The following is a 4,412-nucleotide window of genomic DNA, read 5'->3' on the forward strand; positions in this document are numbered from 1 at the left end:
TTGGGTCCAAATACTAATTCCTCTACCTATAAGCTGTGTGACATTGAATAAATTAATCAACCCCTCTGGAGATTCAGTATCCTCCTCCGTAAACAGGACACTTCTGCAGCAAGGACAGTGATGAGTGCAGTGGTTAAGAGCTGAATCTTGAGGTCAGGCAGGTGTTCTTCTGCTCTTTACTGGCTCTATGATCTTGGACAATTATCTAACCTCTCTCAAACCCTCATTTCCCCAGTTTCAAATGGGTACGATAGTATCACCCCCAGGTATGTGGAAAGAGAATAAGATAAGGTATTTTAAATAGCTAATGTAGCACCTGGCACATTATAGGGAATTAAAGAAAAGAGAGAGATTATTCTCTTGCCTAGAAGGAGTGGATGATCCAAATCCCCCATCCAGCTTTTGGCTGTCTCCACTGTCACTTTCCTGTCTGCCTCTCCCACCCCCACCCTGACAACACACACCTCATCAATCCTTCTCTCCTCTAACTGCTCCAGTCATATTAATCTTCTCTGTTCTTTCTTATCTCAGAGCCTTTGCTCCCATCAGGTGCAACTGAATGATCTCCCCTCTCCTCTCTGCCAAACTAGGACGAGCACCTCATTCACGCCTTTGTCAAATTAAAATTTTTTCCATGATAAAAAAAAAATACCATGAACAAAGTAAAAGGACAAAACAAGGGAGTATATTTACATATTTATATCCATGCAATACGAAGAGCTCTTACAAATTAGTGAAAAGAAATAATAACCCAATTAAAAAACAGGGAATGAACACATACAAGCAGTTTACAGAGAAGAAAGTACAAATGGTCAATAAACATATGAAAAGAAGCACAGACTCTCTCATTATGAAATAAATGCCCATCAACAAATGAGATGTCATTTTTCACAATTATGTTGGCAAAACAATGATGACAATATACAGTATGGGCGAGGGGAATGAGAAGGCGACACAGTGGGCACTGTTAATGGGAACAGAAGCTGGTACAGCCTGTCTAGATGATGACTTGACAACCTCACCAATATTTGAAATGCTCATCCTTTTTGAGGGAACAATGCCTTGGGTAGGAGTTATTTTACAATTGTAATCACACGTGCCCCTCTGCTGACTCAAGAAATCTATAGTAGGGGTCTCCCCGGTGGTGCAAGGGGTTGGGCACCGCAGCAGACCTCTCCTGTCTCGCCCGCTGCTCCCCTCAGCAGTGTGTTTCAGTCAGTGCCTGTTCTGCTTCCCACTCTGATTCTGGTGAATCCGCTCACCCCCTGCATCTCTGGCCTGTACCCCAGCTCTTGTATGCATAAATAAATAAAATCTTAAAAAAAAAAAGAAATCTAGAGTAAACACCTACTGTGTATCAGGCACTGTTGTTGGCGCTGGGATCCAAGGCGAGGAGGGCAAGACACAGCTATATTTGGGTTTGTTTCTTGTTGCTACTCTAACAAATCACCGCAACATGAGTAACTTAAGACAATACAGATTTATTATTAAGGTCAGTCTTATAATCCAGGTGGCAGCAGGCTGAACTCCTCCTGGAGGTTCGAAAGAAACCATTTCTGCTTTTTCCGGTGTCCAGAGACTGCCTGCATTCTTTTGCCTATGCCCCCTCATGCTTCCTCTGACTCTCATCACCCTGCCTTCCTCTTATAAGTATTATAGGTCAAACCCGATAAAAAAATGAAACGGGTTGCCTGGCTGTGGGTCCTCACCCGCGCGCTTACAAGGGACTTACTAATACTCCACTACAGGCACACACAAAAGGTTAATAAAAGGTTTATTTACAAGGGAAAAGGAAATAAGGAAATGTACAACTCAGGGAGAAAATAGGGAAATAAAGTCTTTAATGCGTCCTACCTGATCCGCCGACCTGGAAACCCAAAGTCACTCTCAGAGCTGGCCGGACGCTGCGAGCTGGCGGAGAGCCAAAAATGGGGGATCCCCTCCAAAGCCCACGTGTCTGGCTTTATACCAACCTGGCTGCTTAACCCCACCCTCAGGTCCCAGCCACCTTCCCTTTGGTGGTGGTGGGATTTGGAGTTCCCAGTGTCTTTGGCTTTGGCCTGGGGTGGGGTGGAGTCCACAAAGCCTGTATGGAATCAGCTTTAGGACATCCTTTTCCCCCTAACATAAGGACCCTATGATTTCATTTAGGACCCACCTGGATAACCTCCCCTCTCTAGATCTTTAATCTCACCTGCAAAGTCCCCTTTGCCACAAAAGGTAATAGATTCACAGGTTCTGGGGATTAGGACATGAGCCTCTTTGATGGCCCTTGCACTGCCTACCAGACGGAAGTTAATATTTCAGTGATATTTGAACAGAAAGATATTCATGGGAGTACAGTTTGTGGTAGAAGCCCTAACTGTTCATTGATGGTGGCTAGTTAAGTCAGTTATGATATCTATATTGAATGGACTCCCAGGTGGCCGAGGATCTGGACCCAGTAGACTTGTATGTCATCATAGGGATATCTCCCAGATACTCTGCCAAGTGAGACGGTATCTGCAGAGCAGGAGGAAGAGTAAGCTGACCACTGTGTGGAAAGAAAAGCACATGTGCTTCCATATGTATAGAATATATTTGGAATGATGCATGAGAAACTGCAAACAGAGACCGGGAACAGAACGTTGGGTTTGAGTCAGGGTGAGATTGATTCCTCATAACACATCCTGTTGTACGGCTTTCTTTTTTCACCATTTGTGAAAACAACTTTTCTTTTCTTTTTTTTTTAAAGATTTATTTGTTTATTTATACAAGCACTGGGTACAGTCAGAAGCGCAGGAGGGTGAGAGAATTCACCTGAGCCAGAGCAGGGAACAGAACAGGCTGACTGAAGCACACTGCTGAGGGGAGCAGCAGGCGGCAGGAGAGGTCTGCGCGCTATGTGGGACCTCCGCCCGGCGGCCGGGGATCGAACCAGCGCTGCAGAGGCTGCGGGCAGCTTCGCAGCCCAGCGCTCAACCGCCTGCGCCACCAGGGTAGGCCCAACTGTTGTAGAGCAACCCCGATACAAAACGGGGTGCCTGACTGTGGGTCCTCACCCGAGCGCTTAAAAGGACTTATCAATGCTCTACTGCAGGCACATGTGAAAGGTTAATAAAAGCTTTATTTACAAGGGAAGGGGAAATGAGGAAATGTACGGCTCTGGGAGAAAAGTGGGAGACAAAGTTTTAAATGAGTCCTACCCAATCCGCCGATCAGGAATCCCAGCCGCCAGCCAGGAGCCATGAAGCCGGGAGGTGAGCGATCCGAGCCAGAGAGCCCCAAGGCCCACGTGTTTGGTTTTTATATCCAACCTGGCTGCCCAACTCCACCCTCAGGTCCCAGCCACCCTCCCTTGGTGGCGATGGGATTTGTCTTTCCCAATGTCTTGATGGCTTTAGTCTGGAGTGGGGGTGGGGCCCACAAAGCCTGTATGGGATTAACTCAGGACATCATTTCCCCCTAACACAACAACTTTTCAATTAAAAAAAAATCTAACTAAAGGAAAAATAGAAGTGAGATCAGCTAAGTCTTAATGGCAACCCCTCATCACTTTTCCAAAGGTTTGTCCCATTTTCTCCCTGGAGGAACTTCCCTGCCAGGTGCCTGGCTGGGGCAAGGAGGGGTTGGTCTGGCCAAGGTCAGAGAGCAGGAAGGCAGTTCTTCATTAGTTAACAAAAAGATTCAGGAAATCACTAGGCACAGCGCCTAAGTCAGAGAGGGATGTCCCTGGGGGGAGGTGCACTCCCTGAAGCTCCGTTTCTTGAAGTCCACTTCTTATTTCAGACTTGCAAATATTTGCCAGGTAGCTATTACAGGGTGGTCCCCAGGGAAAAGGGAGGTTCCAGTTTCCCTGCCCCACCCAAGGAAGGGTGGAGCTGAACAGGGAGGAGCAGCAAGGAGAGGATGGGAGAAGGAAGGCAGGGTCTAGAAGAGACCTGAAGGGGTCACGTGGAGCAACCTTGCTTGCTTCTTGGCCCTGGATTTGTGTCAGGGACTTGAGGCACGGGGAAGGAGACCCTTGAAACAGACGTGGGTGAGAGGCCCGTGGGGAGATTGACAATGGCAGCTTTTATCTCAATTTTGATTTTGCTCTTTTCCTTCCAGACTTCCCTGGCCCCGTCTGTCCCTACCCTTTGGGTCCCCACCGGGGACGTGTGGCAAGCTTTTGGGGCTCATTGGTCCTGCTTTGGGCCAACCTGTTTGACTGGGCATTTACCCACAAGGGGATGGGTCTTTTTGGACGCTTGATTTGGGGATTATATTCATTACCTTTTTCTTCTCTTTATTGCACACTAATTGTAACAAGTTCCTTTCCATTGAATGTCTTATGCACTAGAGCATGTTTTGTCTTGATGCGGCAGATGGCTGAACCCATTCAGAGAAGGCAGGTTTGGGGGTCCTGGTGTGTCCCTCTTCTTGCCCTGTAG

Source organism: Talpa occidentalis, unplaced genomic scaffold (assembly GCF_014898055.3).
Source record: "Talpa occidentalis isolate TD23 unplaced genomic scaffold, MPIMG_talOcc4v2.1 talOcc4.3, whole genome shotgun sequence".
NCBI lineage: Eukaryota > Metazoa > Chordata > Mammalia > Eulipotyphla > Talpidae > Talpa > Talpa occidentalis.